Raw genomic sequence first — 22,089 nt, forward strand, 5'->3', positions numbered from 1 at the left:
TGCAACTTGTATATTAACAAATTTTTTGTATTTCTAAAAAACATCAATTAGAACTAACAAAAATCAGAAACAACTATATAAGTAATGCTGTGATTATTTATTGATATTTGCACAATAATTCCAAAAGGATTGTCAAATAATTCTAAAATATTAATGATGGTGAAGATGACAGTAGTACTAACAATGAATAACATTTCTCATTATCATTCTGCCTTGAATTAGTTATTAGTTATTATATGAGTTATTTGCTATAAAAAGTTAGAATCAGAATAAATTTTATTGCCAAGTGTGCTTCACACACACACACACACACACACACACACACACACACACACACACACACACACACACACACATCTACTGTTACTTTATGAAAAATAATTCTATGGTTTGCGTAAAAAATAAATGAAGCATGAAGCAAAAAAGCCCCCTGTCATCCCAACGTTCCTTTGTGGAGTTTGCATGTTCTCCCTGCGCTCGCAGGGGTTTCCTCTGGGTGCTCCAGTTGTGTGTGTGTGTGTGTGTGTGGATGTGGATGTGTCTCAGAGATGGGTTGCGGCTGGAAGGGCATCCGCTGCGTAAAAAAACGCTGGATAAGTTGGCAGTTCATTCCGCTGTGGCAACCCCGGATTAATAAAGGGAATAAGCCGACTAGAAAATGAATGAATGAATTAAATTAAAGTGCGGTTAATAGTAAAACCAGTTAATCGTTGCATCCCTAACTGCTATAACCACAACAACAACTACTACTATTACTACTACAACTTGCTCTACAACAGCTACCTGAATGATGACAATGGTAGAAATACTAATAATGATAGTAATGAGATTTCAATTCAATTGTTGTAATGTAGATTGTGTCAAAGCAGCTTAACATAGAAGATTATAGTGTAGGGTATCAACCTACATTAAAAGGTCGATCAGGGATTTATTTGCTCATTTCAAGGAATCAAATCTTAGGATTCAAATCACTGGATTCAACTTAATTGAGTCAGACTAAATCATATTAAAAGATTTACACTTTATCTACCATTTGTCCAGCAAATAGAAGACATTGTATCTTACCAATCTTGCTTATATTATTTCCGTGGCCAACGATAATAACATAACACAGTGTTGGGTTAAATTTTAGCTAGGTAACAAAATCTACAGCTTGAGGCAATGTCTTACAAGCACATTAACACAAACACAGTTCTTACCAAAATTAAAAGAAAGATTTATTGAGCTACACTCTGATACATGAAACTAACTATGTAATAAACAATAATAAACGCACACATACACACAGATGCAGTTCAAAGCATGCAAAATGAGTTGACGACCATCTCAAATTAATTCTAGTACTTATTACTAGATCTTAGAATCACACCTGAGGAACCACAGAAGCAGAGATTTGGCTTATCTTAAAATGCTTAAGGTCAATTTGTACCAGATCAGCAAGAGACAACATTTGTTTGTGGTATTTGCGCTTTTATTAAAATCTTGTTTCCCTCGCTGGGCTGGCCTCAGGGAAACATGGCATTCCTGATTGATTGGTGACTCACTTCAGTGACGTCTTTGGGATTCACTCGCTCATGAGTGGTGGTCGTCCTGGGTTACAGAGGTGACGAACTTTGATGAGAGTTGGTTTGCAGAAGTTCTTGCGGTTTCGGCCACACCGTACCATCGTACTCAGGATCAGTCAGTAACAGACTGCTTGTTAATTTCACTGGTGAAATCTCTTGTAAGTTTGGAATTAACTTACATCAAATGTTGCCAGACAAAAATGGTTTGTACAACTAGTTTTTCATGTACACCAATGTATTGCAAATTTTTACTAGTTTCCGTTTAGTACCAGACACCATACATTTCAAAGACATAGAGGGTTTCATCCGCTCAGGGTTAAGAAAAAACACATTGATTAACTTGGTTTGTAAAATGGTTGCAATTAGGGTTGTAAAGGTATGAATTTTTTACGGTATGATAATCGTCTAAAACAATACCACGGTTTGACGGTTTCGCAGTATACGGTATTAAATAGTAATTCTCATAGCAAAGACCCTGAAAAGAATAACAACACGTTTTCTGACTGAACAAAGGTTTTTCTATGGGGGAAAAAATGCATTTATTTACTGACAATGTATTTGCCCAAAAAGGTCTGGGAATGAACTAAACAGAAAAAAAATGTTACAAAATAATAGAAAAGTGAAGCAAATTTGACTTTTTCCAAATAATATATTTTCAGTTACTATAAACAACACCACTTACAATGAACAAATAAAAAAATAAGAAAATAATAAATAATGTGTCAAAGTCCAAATAAACATGGTGCAAATCCTCAGTAAAAAAATAGATATAAATATTTACTATACTATAAATAGTTACATAACGAAACTAGATTCAATATGGAACATCCTTAGGTTTTATGTGCCAGCATGGATATGGTTGTCTATGGATATGGATATGGTTGTCTGCAATGCAGACAAACAGCTGCACCTTCATTTGCGTCTTTTGAAAACAGCAAGAGCAGCACTTCGTCTTTGCTGTGTCACTGTTTTGTCATGTTTCTGTGCTTCTGTGCTCCTGTGCATGCAAAAGTACTTAGTATGAGAATTATTTCATGCAAAACTCTTTTTTTTGCGTTTTATTTAGCTGCACATAAATGTATGCCTATCTCTCATTCCGTGTTGTTCAAAAAGCTCATTGTTGGTCCACGAACAAAAGCGAAACCTATGCTTATTGGTTATGATATAGCGAGTTTGAACCAATCTGGGCATGGAGGAGGGACAATGCATCAATGTATCATGTCTGGTTTGTCCGGAGACACAGTGACGAGCGTTTCTTTGTCAAATCAGTTATGTGATACAGCACTGGAAAGCTGAGATTCTCTTCTTTAAGCCAATCTTTGAATTGTATGAATCGGATCAGCGGATCAAAAGTTATTAAACATTTAAGAGCAATACTTATTTTTAGCCGCGGGCGGCTGTCTCGGTCTTTAAGGGTTAAAACCGTTGATATGCAATTGTTCATGGTATGATAATCGTGCACGTTCAAATCGTGGTAGACCGTCATACCGGTATATTGTTACAACCCTAGTTGCAATATGAGGAAAACTATGGCATATTATTTAAGGATACATCTGCCTTAGTTGTAACACTTTAAATGATTGTATTTGGTTCATATGCATTAATTCCAGAGATCCTTTGTCTCTACGAAAGTGTGTGTCCAACAAGATGTCCCACATGAGCACATGACCTGGGAGTCATGGAAAAGAGTCTCGTGAGGCAGTTAGTTAGGTTTCCTGTTGAAAATCTTGTAAAGCACTGTTGTCAGGTGATTAAATCATTTACCAGCTTTGGTAAAAGGTCCCCAGAAAAAAGATCTTTCAGATGAGGAACAGTTCTTTGAAATAATATTTGTTTTTATTCTGTCTATTCAGTGTCCTTCAACAAGAATGGTGGTGGTGGGGTTCATAATGTTCACAATGGTATTTTAGTAGTTGTTGGTTTAACCATGGATGAGGTAATGGCTATGTTATTTTCTTTTCAATACTATAAACTATAAAATTAAAGAATACTGTCACTATAACGTAAATAAGAAGTGTAATGGCAAAAATATTTATATATTTTTTTTACACCATTTTGAGTTTTACTTGAGTACATATATATATATATATATATATATATATATATATATATATATATATATATATATATATATATATATATATATATATATACATATATATATAGATATACAGTTGATGTCAGAATTATTAGCCCCCTGAATTATTAGACCACTTGTTTATTTTTTCCCCATTTTCTGTTTAACAAAGAGAAGATTTTTTCAACACATGTCTAAACATAATTGTTTTAATAACTCATTTCTAATAACAGTTTTATTTTATCTTTTCCACGATGACAGTAAATAATATTTTACTGGATATTTTTCAAGACACTTCTATACAGCTTAAAGTGACATTTTAATGCTTAACTTGGTTAATTAGTTTAACTAGGCAGGTTAGGATAATTTGGCAATTTATCGTATAATGATGGTTTGTTCTGTAAATTATCAAGGTAAAAATTAGCTTAAAGGTAATAAAGCTAATAATTTTGTCCCTAAAATGAACTAAACTGCTTTTATTCTAGCCGAAATAATACACACACATATATATATATATATATATATATATATATATATATATATGTGTATATATATATATATATATATATATATATATGTGTATATATATATATATATATATATATATATATATATATATATATATATATATATATATATATATATATATGCTGTGTGTGCACCGCATAATATTAGATGCTACTTTTGTGCCTTTATTAGTTTTTTTCTCGCCTATTTACTGGGTTTAAAATCTTAAATTATTCCATCTCCACGTCCTGGTGACAAAGCAGCTGGCGATCTTAATTATATTCAAAATTTTTCAATTTTTTAATCTAGTGTTAGACTGGCCAGGGATAGAACAGGTGAAACAAGACACCACTTCGTATTCACCTCTAATACAAGCTGTACATTGAAGATGTCACAAAAAACTGAGGTAAAAAGAAAAATAAATAAATAATGATAAAATAAATTTGAGAAAAAAAGAAAAAAAACTAACAAAACAAGAGGGGAAATAAAGTACATAAAAACAGAATTATGATGTGGGAAATGCTAATAAAAATTTATACTAAATCATTTTCCCCCCTTATTTATGATATTTAATTACATTTAATATTAGACACAGTTTTTACCCCTTACTGACCCCTCGCCCCCCTCTCCTTATGTTTATGTACTGATGAAGGTGTTGTTGTAGAATGGGTTCAGACAAAGAGGATCTTTACGGAGATGTATTCTGTTTATTTTTTCAAGATGAAATGTGAATGGTATTTCTTGATTTCCAGTTCATGAGGATAGTTTTCTTGGTGATAGAGCCACCAGTAGTAATTGACCATTTATATAATTTATGTCTAATGTGGATATGTCACCAAGTAGGCAGAGGGATAGAGACTGTTGGAATTTGATATTCCATAAAGTTGGAAAGAAAGGATGAAAGGATTAACCGGTTTCACTATTAACTGCGCTATAATTCATCACGGTTAATTAATTGTAAAGGCTTTGCAACACTGTGTTTCTGCACGGAACAAAACTGCTGCAACTAAACTGTGCGCTAGTTTAGTCACTGAGACTAATAACCACGCACAATAGATTAACTATGACTGAGGCTATTAACTTAGGCAAGCTTGTGCACGTTCATTTTTCCACTAGAGCGACGCGCACACGACGCAGCGAGCTCGTGCTTTTCAGGCGCACCTCTTTGGGATGAAAGGAGGCTTTTGTGGCTGAAGTCTGAGTAAGAAACAGTACATGAAAAATACACAGGTTTGCAAACCCGTTTAGAGTTATTATTAATGGCACCAATAAGAGCCATCATGTAGTGAATGCTAATCCACCAGCCAAGATCAACCGAGTGCTTTTGGAAAGAGCACTGAAAGACTCAGAGTGGATCAGCTGTTTAATGGCCTGAATCTTGTAGCATTGCATTTACTGCGCATTCAGCATAATGTAAATGTAAATGTCCGCTGAATGTAAAACCTAACTCTGTACACATCATCGCCAAAGAAGCTCGCCTTCACTAAGTTTAAACTGAAACTGTGGCTCATGAAAACAGTATTGCGCTCGTGGTCATCGCGAGAATCCTGCTCTGCCCTGCTTATATGGGCCAGCTAAAGCCTGGTTTATACTTCAGCGTCAAGTGATCGGCGTGACCCATGGCGCATGCAACACGCATAGCTGTGCATGTATACTTCTGCGCGCTGTTTCTGTTGTTCTGCAATAACACAAAAGCTAGTTGGCAGTGAGGTGTTAATGTTCCTCTGTGTGGAGTTTCTTCGCTGGTGTGTTGTTTTTTCGGAACGCTTAATGTACAAGTGACTCAAACTCGCTCATTTTGAGGCAGGAACCGGTAAATATGCAACAACTTTAACCATGAGGTAAACACAAAAGAAAACTTTCCATCCGGAGCTCCTTCACGGAACTCCACACTTGTAAAAAATCAGGTCCATTGGGCTTGCGCACTCTCGGTTCGGCCCAGACTCGTCAGCGCTACCAAGCCGACCAATCACAAAGCTTGTGCTACGCGTTGTTGCGATGTGTATACATTTTTTGAGAGGTGCGCATCAGCGACAGCCACGCCGTAGGACTATGCATCAACGTGTAGGCTGCGCCGTAGTATATGTGTGCTCTTGGCGCAAAAGTATAAATCATCCTAAACTCGCCGCCTTTTTTCACACACAGTAATTAAAATCAGTGCATAACGAGGCTGAGCATTTACAATGACCAAACCGAAACCAACACTTTTAAAGAGGTGCAGACTTTTTTATCTTTTCTTTTGTCCATTCTTTCTGTTTAATAAATTGACCAGTATATAAAACAATAGTGCAAAATAAACATTTCTTGCTGGAATGCTTTATGTTTTAATGCAAACCATAGATTTATTTTTCACAAAGTAACAGTTGGACATTTTATAGCTGATAACTCACACATATAAGGCAGAATGATAATGAGAAATGTTATTCATTGATAGTATTATTGTCATCATTGACATCATTAATATTTTATAATTATTAGACATTCATTTTGAAATTAGTGCGCAAATATCAATAAGTCATCACAGAATTAGTTAGATAGTTGTTTCTGGTTTTTGTTTGTCCTAATTGATGTTGTTTTCAAAAACAATAAATCCGTTAATATACAAGTTTCAGTGGTGCTCATTCATTTTTGGTGGGCACTCCTTTTCTGGTGCTCCTAACTTTTTGAAGTTGGGAGCACCGGCAGTTTCAAGCCCTGGATTAGACAAATATTTTTTTTTTAATTTAATATTGTTTTTATTTATTTATTATTCTGTTTGTATTTGTTATATTGTCATATTTACATATAAAATGATTTCTGTTTAAAATGTTAAAAACATTTACTTATTTTTAAGCACAAAGAGAAATTTACTTTTGTTTGTTTTTATATTATTTTGTGCTGTATTAATTAGTTACTGAGCAGCAATAAATAACACTGTAAAATAAAAGTTTTAATCTTATTTTCTAATCTAGTGGCGTTTGAAATTAATGAATGCATAATAATCATAACCGTAAAACTGTGATTATTTCTCAGACTATAATCTTACAAACAAAATTTAAAATCGTTGCATCCGTATTGGAGAGTTAGTCAGTAACCTTTTCCCAAAATGCTTTAACTGAATTACGATGCCATAAGGTTTGAAGATAAGTGTCTAGGGTGTTTTGTGTGCGATGTGAACATGTCTCTTAGGTAAAACCCATTTTAAATAATTTCTGCCCAGATGGGATCCGTGAAACACTTTATGCTGTATAAGTTAGCATTTTTAGTCATGGAGTACATGGAGTATATGTTATTGCAAATTCAAAACCAGAAAGCAGCATTGGGAGTTATGAATAAGTCTCATTCTCATTTAGTGGTTGGTAGTACTATGCGCATATCTGATTTTGATATCAATTTGTAGGGGTGTCAAAGTTAATCGTTTCTTTGGTGCACTGCGATGCAGACGCGGACAATTTGGTATCGGTTCAGTAATAATCATAACCGGTTATTACTGACGTCATTTACCTCATATGCGCTCTGTCGCGAGGGAGGCAATTGCGAGTATTTACAGCGCTTTAACTTCTTAAAACTCATAAACTGTGCACAATTTCACTGTGTGTGTTTGCTGGATCAGTCTTTCACTGACATATACAACAATAGCCCCTATTTCACTGAGATCGAGAGAATGAAAGTAGCCTACTCCATTTCTCTCTCTCTCTCTCTCTCTCTCTCTCTCTCTCTCTCTCTCTCTCTCTCTCTCTCTCTCTTTCTCTCTCTCTCTCTCTCTGTCTTTCTCACACACACACAGTGGCCCATTTGACCTGCTGGCGTGGTTTTTCTTCTCTTCTCGGCTGTTTTACAGCGTTACTTTTTTTATACAGAAACGAGCGCGTGTCTGCAGAGTTTTCTCCACCGTGTCTATCATACATCAGCTGTGAGATCGCCACTGCCGCCTGCCGCTTATCAGTGTCACTCAACTGTGAAGAGCGCAGCATGCAAGAGCCAATCGCAACCGTTTTTTTTTGAGGGTGTGACCAATCAAAGGGGTGTAAGAGAACTAGACAAGGATCAGAAATTGAGCTGGATAATTATATTTGTTTATATTATTTGCTAAGTGCTTGTTTTGTTTAAAGTTTGTTGTAAAAAAAAATAAATGAGTGAAAAGAGAGGAGAAGAACCCAGTCCAGGAGACTCGGAACAAGCAGAATTCCTTTATTGAGACGTGTTGGTTAATCTGCAGTCATACAGCGTCTTCAAGATGTCCAATGTGTTTGCAAGAGCCTACTAGAGGTCCGCAGTCTGCAAGTTCTTTCACAAGTCTCTCACAAGTCTCACACAAGTCTGAATTAGTCTGAATTAAGACAAAGATTTCATGGCTATATTGTGTTCTTAGGAGGAGGGGATATAGCTAAACAAAGTATGCAAATTAAGAGTTGTGGTCGGCAGGGTAAACTGCTTTTTCAGGCCTAATCTCATCTTGTTCTGGAGACAGAAACCGCCTGACCATTTGATCGAAAAGAGAAAACAATAGACACCCCATGCTGTGAAACTGACAATTTGCATTACTTTGGCTTAGCCTGTAATCAGAAAGATAAAGGTTAAATGTCCCTCCTAGCTAGGATGTTAATGAAATTATATAATTAAAAACCAGAGAATATAACTTTTCAGTTATACGTAGATTATTGTTCATTTGGAATTAGTTGATAGAAATTTATATTTCCACAGTTCCCCCTTTGAGAGTTATTTAAAAACTCTCACAAAAAAAATATAAATTTGTAAGCTTTCCTAAAACCATTCAATGGCTTCTGTTTGATAACAGAAGCCCCGTCTTCTAGTCATGTAACTTGAAAAAAGTTACAGGCACATTTAACTTATTCTGTGTCATTTCAATATCTACGTAGATGTAAGTGTAGATTTCTAAAACTGTTCACACGTTGACAATCAGTTGACAATCACAATGACAATCAGTTGTAATGTCATAAATCCTACATGATGACACAAAAAATCATGTAGTTAAACTGCAGATCTTCTGAAAGTCCATGGCTTGTGAATAGTGTTCAGTCTTTTGTGAGGTGTGTTTCTTGTGGTCCTTCTCCAGCACAGAGTTGATCTGATGACTTCCTGTCATTCCTGGATCTCCGTAGTGATGCTCTGGTTTAGAGTGTTTCTTGAGAAGATGCAGTGTTTGTGTTTACCTGCACACAAGAAAACAAGGAAACAGCAGACCAGCAGTATTCATACATAGACTTGTATGATCTTACAGTTCATGTGTCTAGTTATTCAGGTGATCGTATAGTGGTTGTGTTTTTTCTGTCTCCTAATCTTAAAGTTATGACACCTATAAAACAGTGAGGTGAGGATAAATGGGGAAAAAGGGAGTCTTCACCACAGGGTGCGGCCCCTGAAGCCTGTTGCTTTCAGTTCTGCCCTGGGCTCCTCACTGGTTTGTGTGTCCTGTTCTGTCCCTGAGTGTGGTGGGCAAACTTTTAAAATGTGAGACACAAACTATCATTCAATAAATATCAGTCCTATCAGACATCATAACATTGAATGGGTAGTGATTGAAAATGTGTTAAACACATTTAAGGCTGTAAGTGGACTTAAGCAGAGTTCCCCAATAAAAAGGAAGAAGTTTCCTTTGTGTCTTTTTACAAAGAGTCTTTCATCTTAATTGTAAATGAACTGGGACATTAAGCACTCACAGCCAAAAAATGGTTAGCATCTTTGTGGACAGCTCAATGGATTTAGTGATGAGGGGAGGGGTATGTTGAGGGCATTTAGCAAACTGTTCAGAAGTTGATTTACCCTGTTCATCTCTTTAAAATTCTTTTTATTCTTTCTACACTCCCTCATCCAATGTCCTTTTTTACCACAGTAATGACAACAGATATTTTTCCTAAGACATTTGTGATTTGATGTCTTTTCTGTGTTGACCTTAGTGGCGGCTGCTTCAAATCTGACTCTGTCTTTGATGTGACAGTGCACTATTCCTGCTGCCGCCTGTTTTTATCATTAATCAAATGTAACAGAAATTAGCTCATTTTATGAATATTAATAATCAACAATAACGGTTTATTCTTCATTATTAATATTCCGGCTTAAGCTTCAGTCAGTTTGGTCAAACAAACATATGATTGTATATGATCATGCACGCTCGACCGAGCGGACTCCCAGATTATGAATATCAATTATCAACAATAACGAATTATTATTAATCATTAATATTCCAGATCAATTTATTGTTAATTTGACCAAACAAACACAATCAGAGCCGCCGCTCTTCTGAGCGGACACGGAAATGATCTATTCATTTAGAAAAAGGGAGGTCTTAGACTTCATGATCTCCCTAGTAATAAAATCAACTGAGGGCAGTTCAAAATTAGAGAGAATACTTATTATTTGTTAGGAGGATATTTGTTAGGTGCAATATTCAAAATCAACAGGATAAATATTGTATAATAAAAACTCAGCCATACATTTTTTGAAACGTATTCAGAGAACACATAAACACTATCATCATATATAATAAGTGTGTGTGTTATGTGTTTATTATCAGATTCCTAGAACTGTATTGGAGAGGTGTTATATCCAAATCATATGCATTATACGTTTGTAGAAGTTATACATTAAAAATACCCTTAAATATAATTTTTTATTACTGCTTCAGTGAACATGAACAAGTACATTAAAATCCATTAATTTCCCCAAGTTGTATTTTTTTTCAAAGTGTGCTTTAACTGCTTTAAAAATAAGTTTAATCTTTGTAGACTAGAAATATATGTACTCTATATCATTTATTTAAAAAATGTGGGCAATACAATATAGATTAAATTTATTTAACAAATATTATATTAATATTAGTTTTAAATCAACTATGGGGTGCGGCTATAGGGGGCCTCTGAATTATTAATCCGGGCCTGGTGATGGGAAATTCATATTTTTACCGCGAATGTTAGGACTCAATATGATGTAGTCAGCAATAGTAATTTCAGTCAGTTAAAACATCACCATGATCTGAAAAATGTCTTACAGTACAGTTTTACTAACTGTAAACCCAACTGAATTGTGCTTCACTTATTTAAACTCCATTACGATTGTCTGTTTTGAAATAAACTTACGTTTTTCACCAGATTCTCTCAATAAAGCCCTCGGTTCACCTGCGCTGCAGTTGTTACAAGATCAGTTCAGTCACACAGCAGGCTGTACTGTTTGTGTCTGGTTCACTGAATCGCACATGCACAGTGTTATTGGTTCACCGCTTCTCAATGTAACGTTGCTGTTCTGATAACTGAATGAGAGTGTATATTGGATTATTTAGAGTCAGAGGGGGGTATTAGGCTTGTTATAAAGTAAGAAGTGGGCGGAGAAGTGTTAACTGGAGACGCAAATCGTTTCAAATGATTCAGTTCGATTTGGTGAACAAGTTCAACCGGTTCACTCAGAAAATCCAGATAAAGAGATTCGTTCACGATCGCGTTACAGAAATAAAACCCATTATTGGGCACAAATTTGTTAAAGTAATAGTTTTAAGTATCTGTATTTAATGCTGTCACTGTGCAGCTGTAATGTCCACACGTTGTTTTTGTCGCTGGAGCAACAGCGAGGATGACGTGAGAAGAACCGGCTTGATCTGGCCAATGGCAGCAGGAGACTCTGAGGTGCGAAAGTGTCAAACACAAACACCTGCGCACGGATTATATTTACTTCTAAAAGGCATACAGTAAGATTATGTATTACATACATTTACAAATACAAAAACGAAGAAGGTTTTTGCTACAATTTTAGTTCGTTTTAGTTAGTTTTGTATGTACACAATACAGTTTCAGTTAGTTCTAGTTTTTGAAAAAACTCGTTTTTATTTTTATTTCAGTTAACGACAATTATTTAACATTTTAGTTTTCGTTTTTTTCGTTAGTTTTTGTTAACTATAATAACCTTGCACTCCGCGTCTCATCAGTCCCAGCCTCCGTTGCCTTAGTCACAGGTGTGCTATTCTCAGTCTCACTACTGTCCTGTTCTGTATCTTTATCACCCTTCTCTTGGCAATTACGGATGACATGTCCATTTTATTCCGCAACAGTAACACTTAATTGTTGCATCAGATGACGCAAAAATCGTGTAATCGAAACCATATACTTTCAGCTTAAATGTCAAATTTAAATCCTCGTCGGTATTCTTTAGGATCATGAAAACATGTCTCTTAAAGGACACAAGATGTTTAACTAAAGGAGACTTGCATCCTAGAGGTATTTTTTAGCAGTGGATACAAGTTTCCTATAGTGTGACAATTCCTTTGTGATAAGTTCGTCTTTTACGAAAGGGGGGACATTTAAAACTTATACTTTCTTTGGAGTGCTCAAAGGGAGCACGGCAGTAATGCCTTGTTTCCACTGACTGGTACAGTACGGTACGGTTCGGGTCGGTACGGGTAACCTTTATCAGGCTTGCGTTTCCACTATAAAGGGTACCCTTTTGGTGGGCGTGGTGTAAGAAAGAAAGTTTCAGTCGCATCATTCTCGCTCGAGGAAATGTCTACAGTAAAGCTGCACAGGTAGTTCACATATCATATTAAAAGCACTTCTCACAAAACAGATGCTTTACACACATAAATACTTCTGTATAAATGTTTATTACTTTCTTAAACAGGAGTTGATTATAACTGTAAATCAATGACAGTGCAAAATAGCCTACTGTAACGTCTGTAATTATATAAAATAAATAAATAAATGAACATATATGAACACATACAGACCCTTACAGTCTTCGATATGTTAACAACTACAGAAAAACTACACACATCATACATTTTGTTCTTAATTAGGTTCAAAACAACACAAAGTATAGCCTACAGTCAGTGAAAACCTCTCATCTGTGTCTGCAATCTTCAGCAGCATATGTCATGTTGTCTCTGTTCTGCTCTACTCCATGGCTGTGTGGCTGTTCATCAGGATGATGATATATGAATATGTAATTCCGCTGTAATCTCTCGCTGTGTATTTCAAACATGGTGGGTCCTTTGTTTACATTCTGGCTTGTTGTAAGTGAATGACGTATCCCTTCTGTAAACCAATAGTGCTCAGCTGCTTGTCTAGCTCCGCCTTTTGGTACCCTCTCTTGTGTTTGGGACCCTTTTAAAAGGGTCCCGAAAAAGTGGTACGGTACAGTACGGTACGGTTTGGTTCGGTACGCCTTTTGACAGTGGAAACATCCATAAAAAGGTACCAAACCGAAGCGTACCGTACCACTCAGTAGAAACGGACCATAAGTGAACCTCCGATCACCACGCCATTCTGAACTACCTCATTTCCTTCTCAACATTGTTTAAAAAGATCACAATTGCATTATTTATGCAAGATGCAGACATGATGCACTCATGGCCCACTATCTCTCCTACAGCCAAACACGCATCTTCCACACTTGCATTGGACACTATTTTAACTCCATGTTGCCGTGGTAAACTCTCAAACCGTTTTTTTTTTTTTTTTTTTTGGAAAAGCCACGCTTTCAGCTAAAAAAAAACGCTGGAGCAGGCGTTTCCTCACAAAACTAAATCAACAAACTATACAACTCAAAAAAAGAAAAAAAGGACAAAAACAACAACAAAAAGAAAAGGTTGGAAAGAGAAAATCACACCAGTCACAGTTGACTTTCACTCACTCTCACACTCGCTACACCCACTCCTAACATGCACTCACAGAGAGAGAGAGAGAGAGAGAGAGATGTAAAAGGTGTTAAATACTAAACATTTTTGTGGTTTTAATTGTCTGTTAAATAAGAATAAGAAATCATTCTGATGCTGAGGGCCATTACAGTTTAAAAGAAAGAATTATATTACTTTCGGGAGAAGTAAAATTTAATTAGAGGCATTCCCATGTTTAACTCTGTGCTGTGGAGAAAAGGTGTGTTTCAATCCAGCTACTGCAAGTATGTTGTCAAAGATAATATATGCAATATATATTATTATAAAATTAATAATGTTTTGTTTGGGAGCATTGATACAGTCATAATTTTCTTATGATACAATATATGAACGATAACTCCCTATTTCTGCTGCCCACTGTGACAGATATTTTTCAGCTTGAAACTGGATCAAAAATACATAAAAATGCTGTGTGTGAAATTGAAATTGTGGAACCTTTAACAGTTGGTCAGTTATCAATATTTTTTTTCTTATGTTCCTGCTCTCAGCTGTTTCTACCATTTGCTGATGATAAAAAATAAATAACTGAAGTGACCTTTAATTGATATTTTACACTTTAAAAAACATATTTTTGTTTATTCAATGTATATTTTCAGGGTCGTAATTGTTTTTTCTTTAATTCTGTTTTTATATATTCTTGTGTAAAAGGTTCACATTTATGCAACCGATAGTTAATAAATTGGTTGTTTTTTTTTCCATACTTACTGTTGCTGACATTTGTTCTTAGTTTGATCTAGCCGTTCATACACCCCACTAAACAAAATAGGTAAAAGTAAAGTATTCATGATTTGTGCGGATTATTTTATCGGTATCAATTAGTTCTGAAGGCTGCAATATCGGCATCGTATCGGAAGTTAAAATGTTGTATTGGGACATTCCTAGTCTATTCTTTCTTACATTCCTATGTAGGGGTGTAACGATACACTCAGCTCATGATACGATGTGTATCACGATATAATGTTCACGATTCGATGTGTATCACGATATTTGGAATAAAAATTGAAAATTTAACTGAAATGCAAATTTTACCAAGTAAACTATTTTTTATGGATTTCTTTTGTTTCAACTTTTAACTTTTGTTAAACTGAACCTTCTTTAAGAAAATAAATTAAACAGGCCTGTCTCTGGAAAATAAAACAATTTAAAAACTTCTTAAAAATTATTATTGAAATGACAGAGACAAAATTAAGGAACAATTTAAGTAAAGATGCAAAAAAAATAAGCTTTCTATTCAACTGAATTTAACAGTAAGAGCTTAAGGCTTTGCTTGGTCACTTGCGTTTTATGTGTGTGCAAAAAAAATCCACATTTCCAGGCAATCAGCAGTTCTATAAGATAATTCTAAACTTATGTGTATCTGTCTGAGAGGTTTTTATGGATGGCTGTCTTCATGTTGGGCATGATGAGTTACAGGGTGGCAGTCTTTTCATTACACAGGACAGTCGTGGCTCTTTTCAGCAGTTTAGGCAAGTTTACTATTTTTTCGGCGTCGCTGATGTCGGCGCTATCAAGTGTATCATGTTGACGTGCATTTTTGTGTACCTCTGTACTCAAAAGAGTTCATGCTCGTCGTAACCATAAATCTAAAATGCGATATGATTGTTTACATAATGTGTACGTTTTCGGTTTCATTTCCACTGCTGTTCATACTTCCCACGCGGCTCTTGAACAATCACTCTGTTCCACAAACTGAATGTTGTTTACTACTTTATTACCTGTTCGTCACAACCTGCAGGTTCTGTTCACTGAAGCAGACGCGTGCGTATGGCATTTAAACCTTTGTTCTGACTATCCATAAATATATTTAATTCATATTTAATTAAATTCATTTAGAGATATCTCTAATTAAAATTGTGACTAGTCAAAACACATTTAGAGATATCTGCAAATATTTTTCAATGGAAGTCAATGGAGGAATATGACTAGTCATAATATATTTGCAAATATCTCCAATCTGATTTCGTACTAATACAATTGTAATTGCAGATATCTCTAATTGTCATTCTGACTAGTCGAATTATAATTATGATTAGTCAAAATATAATTAGAGATATCTCTTAATATATTTATGGATAGTGAGAACAAAGGTTTAAATGCTAAAACGGCTTGCCATGCGCGCACGTCAATCATAGTCCCACCTCTGTAGTAACAGCTTACGGTCAGCTCACGTCATGTGTGATTTTGCGGCCGCCAATACATCATTATATGAAGATAAAATGATATTTTAGGGTGAATTGTACCTTATAAATACAGTATGTGACTCTTTCAACACCATTAGGAGGTATCCATGTAGCTTTGCAAAGTATGTAAATCACTGTGAATTCTTTAAAACTTTGGCTTTGTTTGACCCAGTATGCGTGTCAAAAAGCGGACGAGTCTAAAGCAATGACTGTACAACCGAAATGTTGTCAGACGTCTGATTTTGAGAGGATAAGCCATCCTCTATTTCAGCTCCACTAATCTTGGTCTGCTAACATTACTGCTGCTGCAATCTGAACTCACGTGCGACAGCAGGTGGAACGTAGCTCACGTGCAAACAGCTCAACTAATAAGAGAAAACGGACGTCATATCGTAATCAAATCGTCATAACGCCACGATGCATATTGTGACATTTTTGCATCGCAATAAATCGTACAACGATAAAACGTTACACCCCTACTCCTATAATTGGTCACGAGCTCAACAAAAAGGGTCACAGCTGACCCATGATAGACTCGGTAGAGGAAACTCGCTCTACAGACACATGCTCTTGTCTGGATCCACAAGTATTGTATGGTGGCAAATCAATGCCAATAATAATCGAGCGCAGCAGTAATGTTTACGAGCAAGGAGAAGTGAACCGCGAGCAGATTACAGTCCTACACGCAAGGAAACTACAGCTCGCTCACGCACAGGGGATCTTCAAGTGTGCGCTAAACTCATCCAGCGCGATGAAACAAGCCTTGCACGAGCACATCATCATCTGTGCGCATGATCTACGCTCTCGAGAGTGAGGTCATGCCTACATCGCGTGTTCTTCTCTCTGCTCGCACGAGACCTTTGGGATTTTTGTCAGTCCTGGAGAGCGTCTTGGTGTGCTTGAATAACGCTATTGGTTACTCTATCTTTCCAGAAGTTAGCCGGGATTGGACGCAGGTTAAAAGATCACGCCATTAAATATAAAAATATTATATTAAAATATTATTATATTATATTATATTATATTATATTATATTATATTATAAATATTATTATAATAATTTGCAAGGCATAATAACAAGAAACTTTCTCAGATGCTTTATGAGGATTTAATATCGAGTAACTGTCAAATAATAATGAATAATCTTAAAAAAAAAAGAGTAACATTCTTGTAACATGACTTTCTGAACCTTTTTGATTTGTCTACAAGAGCTCTTGTCTAGTTTGTTGAATTTTACTTCTATGTTGATTAAACAACGGCAGGGCTCATTATGACACGTGGGGATGATCTTTCTAGGAAATATTGTCTTCAGATGAGTTTATTTGCTGTTTAGATCTTTCCATATAATGCATATTATATGTGCATATATATATATATATATATATATATATATATATATATATATATATATATATATATATATATATATATATATATATATGCAGGGCTTGAAATTAACCTTTTTGCTTGGTAGCACCGGTGCTCCTAACTTTAAAAATTTAGGCGCATCAGCACTTATAAGCGCCGTTAATACAATTTTTATACAAACATATTTATTGCATTTGAAATCAACACTAATCAAACTAACAAGCAAAAAAATATATATGCAAGGGTGAGTAAAATATGTCTCAATGAAATCCCGTTATCACAAGAAAATAGATTTTTATAACATAACTGAGTAACCAAAAGGTACACGGAGCGCTCACCGGCCCTGCACGCACTGCTGGACATGAATGAATCTGTTAACGATATATCTGTGCTGTTATCACGGGTCGTGTCTAATATTGCACTGATGTTTTTGACATACTGTACCTTATTATATGCATATGTCATGTTAATAGCAATACTTTTCATGAGTAGCGATATTAGTTTCCTCAGTGTAAGCCCGTTTGCGATGGTGTACGTGGTGGTAAATTTTACATATATCTGCCACTTGCATGGCGGACAGCATCTGGCGATTAAATGAAGATTAAACAGAAGCTCTCATGCCAGATTTGGCAAACAGTTACCTGAAAATTCCATCCCACAGACTTTTCATAGCACACTTGAAGCCAACATAAGTCTTTTATCGACTCTTCGAAAAGTGTAGATGGTGGATTAACATTTAGCACATGCTCACTAGTAAGATGTGTCATTATTTGTAACTTAAGATGCCATGGTTTCTAAAAGAAAATCTGTCAGTGTAATCTTCATTCTCATCTACAGCGCTTTACAGTTTTTCGCAGTAGTAGCTCTCTCTGTCATCCCAAGCCAGAAGGCATTGACTGAGTGATTTTAAGCTGATATTTCAGTGCTAGAGTAGTAGTGGGCCAATAAGAAGAGCGCGAAGGCGGGGCAAGCATTTCGGACTTGGCTTTGTCTACTGCACCAAGTTGACATAACAACTGTTTTAAACCATTTCTGAACACTGCGTTTCGTGTTTCACGTGTAGAGATGCGTTCTGGGTGAATGTCTCCCGAATCCGCGCATGTGGTGACCAAATATATTTTGAAGTTGCATAGGTAAAATTTCGTGCACATATGCGACCAAAATGGTCTCAATTTCGAGCCCTGATATGTTTAACAGTGCAAGGAAATTTTCACAGTATGTCTGATAATATTTCTTGTTTTATTTCAGCTAAAATAAAAGCAGTTATAAATTTTTTTAAAACCCATTTTAAGGTCAAAATTATTAGCCCCTTTAAGCTATATTTTATTTTGAGAATCTACAGAACAAGTAGAAGCGTGCGCGTAAAGATCCCCTGTGTGTGCTCAAGCTGTAGTTTCCTCGCATGTAGAACTGTAATCTGCTCGCGGCTCACTTCTTCTCATTCGTAAACATCACCGCTGCGCTCGATTATTATTGGCATTGATTTGCCGCCAAGGTATTGCTGTAGCAGCCGAGAGGAGAGGAAATGTCATGCCAGCAGGTAAAATGGGCTGCAGTGAGAGAGAGAGAAATGAAGTTTACTTTTATTTCTCAATCGCAGTGACAAAGTGGCTTCTGCTGTAAGTGTCAGTGAAAAACTGTTCAGCGAACACACACGCAGTTAAAAATTGTGCCGTTTCGTTTTTAAGTACTTGGAGTGTTGTAAATACTCGCACTCCCCTATTTATGATGGTTATAATTATTACTGAACCTATACCGAATTGTCTGCATCTGCATCTAGGTGAACCGAAGAAACAATTAATTTTGACACCCCTATCATCCAACATTGAAGATCATCATCTTTTTTTTAATAATAGAGTAATGGAGTATGGTTACGTCCAAACAGCTCTTAACAGCCTGGGGGTAACATTGATACCCAAATACATGATATATTTGGTGCACAGAGGGATTGGTAATGTTTGGGATGTCACATCCACATTGGTGGAATCCAATGGAGTGATAGCTGACTCACTCCAGTTGATTGACTATTCAGAAATATTTGAAAAATTATCAATAAGTTTTTTTGTTTCTTGTAATGATGTTTGGGGATTTTATAATTATGATAATATATCATCAACATAAATACTTTTTTTTATGGTTTATGTTTAATGTTCCTTTGATGTAATTGTTTTGACGGTAGGCTGCTGCTAGTGGTTCAATGAATATGGTGAATAATGAGGGAGAGAGTATGCATCCCTGACTAGTTCCCCAGTGTAGAGTGAAGCTGTGTGATGTTAGAGCATTAGTAATGAAGGTGGCTGACAGTGATGTGTAGAGAATATTAATCCTGTTAATAAATGACTCCCCAAAACCAAACCTCACTAATGTGGAAAATGGGAATTTTCAGTTTACTTTGTCAAAGCTTTTTCAGTATTGAGGGTGACAATGATGGTTTTGTATAATGATGAGTAGTACATTAAATGTTTGAGTCTGCATGTATTGTTAGATGCTTGTCTACCTTAAATGAAACCAGTTTGGTCTGGATGAATTATGAATGGTGTGATTTTTATTTATATATTTTTATTCTATGGGAAAGTGCTTTAGTGGTTATTTTAGGGTCTAAATTGATTATATGATAGCTTGTGATATTGGATGATAGCTTGATGGTAATGTTGGATCTTTTTGGGGTTTGAGGTGGAGTGTACTGTAATTGTGGCTGTGTTCATCCTGTCTGGAAGTTTGATTTTTGTTTTGATTCATTTATTAACCAGATGAGAAGTGGTGATAAAATAGTCCAAAAGTGTTTGTAGAATTCAGCCAAGGAACCATCAGGACCTGGTGATTTATTGTTGGACATGAGTTTAAGAGCATTAGAAATTTCTTGTTCTGATGAAGGGGAATCGAGAGTATTTATTTGCTGTTCATTTTGTTAAATATGTAAAAATATATTTAAAGTAAATATTTTGAAAGATTTGATTTATTTTTCTGGCAAGTTGGTGGGTTTCCCTGCTGAGTCCTTAAAAACGGATATTGTTTTTTCTTTATTGTGTTTGATTTGATTAGCCAGATATTTAAAGGATTTGTTATTATGACGAACGTGCTCTTTTCTAATTCTTTAAAAAAGAAATTGAGTGTGTATTAATTTTTTATTTATTTAATTGTGATTTATATTTTCACATCAAATCCTGTGTTTCTTCTGTTAGGTTATTTATGTTAATGTCTTCTAGTTCTTTAATTTTCTGTTCTAGTTCAGCTTGTACTTTCTTTTTCTTTTTTTGTAAAAAAAGTATGCCATTTTTATTATACTGTCATACATTTGTACACAAGACTATTAAGAACTTGTTGCCTACTGTTTTGGCTTCAAAATTATTTGAAAATCATCCTGTTTACTTGCTCAGAGAATACAATATAATGAATAAAATTTTCTGGGTCACTTTTTGAGTGAGAATAGTCTATGCGAGAAGGCGTGAACTATCATTACTAATGCAGTGATTCAGACCTGAGAAGACAAATACCTGCATAATGAGCCATCAGACAGGTATGTGACTAAGAGGAAAGAGTTTCAAGAAAGAATCTGAGGAAAAAATAAGTTTATATGTGTGCAGTTTATTTAAAATATATTTACCCATCACACATAATAACTCGAGATACACCTGTGTCATGTCATGTCTGTAAAAGAGCGACCCACCCCAGTTGTCCCCCGCATTGCGGTTGGCTCTCGGGCAGATCTGAGGATTACAGTGGGAATAAATCCGCTGCCTTCGGGCTACAGATCTCTCCTCCACGCGCTCTATCCAAGCTTCAGGTGAAGAGATGCACTCCGTCTTCGGATGGGCATTCTCTCACCGTCTTCGGATGGGCGTTCTCTCACTTGATGACACCGAGGATCAGATGTCCAATGCTGCATCGGAGGATGGGCTGTCATTGTCTGATGAGGATGTGAACCCACTCTCTCCCTCCCTCCGGGGTGGAGAGTACGGCATTGGCATCTAAAAATCTATAGAAAATCTACTCATAAAGTTACTTATAAATACACTTTACACTTGAATTTTTGCATGAAACATTGTGTATAGAAGACACATTCAGGGCAAATTCAACAATGTAAATATGAAAAGTGTAATATAATAAAGGGAGTGAGGTTTGTAAACCCCAATGTGAGCATCTCATGGTCTTAGCTGTGGTCCAGGTTCATAAAGGAATATCAGAGCCTGTGGAGCCGAGTCAGCATCAGTCTGTCTTTACCACTGTTGTTTTCACATCTGAAAAAAAAAAAAATAAGCAAGCTTATTACATAAACTAAATTATTAACAATTTTTGTGATGTTCGCTGATACTAGTACTAATTTATCTAATCAACTCAGTTACCACATAGGAATTATAAACTGAACAGCACCTGTTTTGTAAACAACTGTCAGTATATTTTTCACAAACTCTGCATTTGCATACTTGATGAGGAGGAAGTGTCGGGGGAGAGGGAAGTCTGGGGTTCTCTCCTAAGACTGCTGCCCCTGCGACCCAGAAAATGAATTAATGAATGAACAGGGAAAACATTATTTGTAATTTATAGTGAATAATTCAGTTGTTTTGAACCATACTATAGTAAAGTACTTTAAATAATTTGTTTTATTAATGTAATTGTTGCTGTGGTAATATAACCACTAGCCTATAGTATTATACATATAATAGTACATACATATATAATTGTATGTAGTTCCTCCGCTGGTACCTTGGTAACCGGTATGTACCGGTATTAAAT

General features: G+C 35.7%; 1 protein-coding gene and 1 long non-coding RNA gene across 5 annotated transcripts in view; one reads left to right on the forward strand and one right to left on the reverse strand.

Annotated features, from left to right (window-relative positions):
* Window positions 1–22,089, forward strand: part of taf6 (TAF6 RNA polymerase II, TATA box binding protein (TBP)-associated factor) — a 155,974-nt gene that overhangs the window by 58,372 nt on the left and 75,513 nt on the right.
* LOC147844405 (uncharacterized) overlaps window positions 20,387–22,089 on the reverse strand; it is an 83,969-nt gene continuing 82,266 nt past the window's right edge. The window contains exons 3-4 of the long non-coding RNA XR_015491835.1: window positions 21,780–21,841; window positions 20,387–21,593 (exon numbers count right to left, since the gene is read on the reverse strand). This is a non-coding gene — a long non-coding RNA (uncharacterized LOC147844405). The remainder of the gene's footprint in view (window positions 21,594–21,779; window positions 21,842–22,089) is intronic.

This window comes from Danio rerio, chromosome 5, assembly GCF_052040795.2.
Source record: "Danio rerio strain M-AB ecotype USA chromosome 5, GRCz13ab, whole genome shotgun sequence".
In the NCBI taxonomy this organism is placed as follows: Eukaryota; Metazoa; Chordata; class Actinopteri; order Cypriniformes; family Danionidae; genus Danio; species Danio rerio.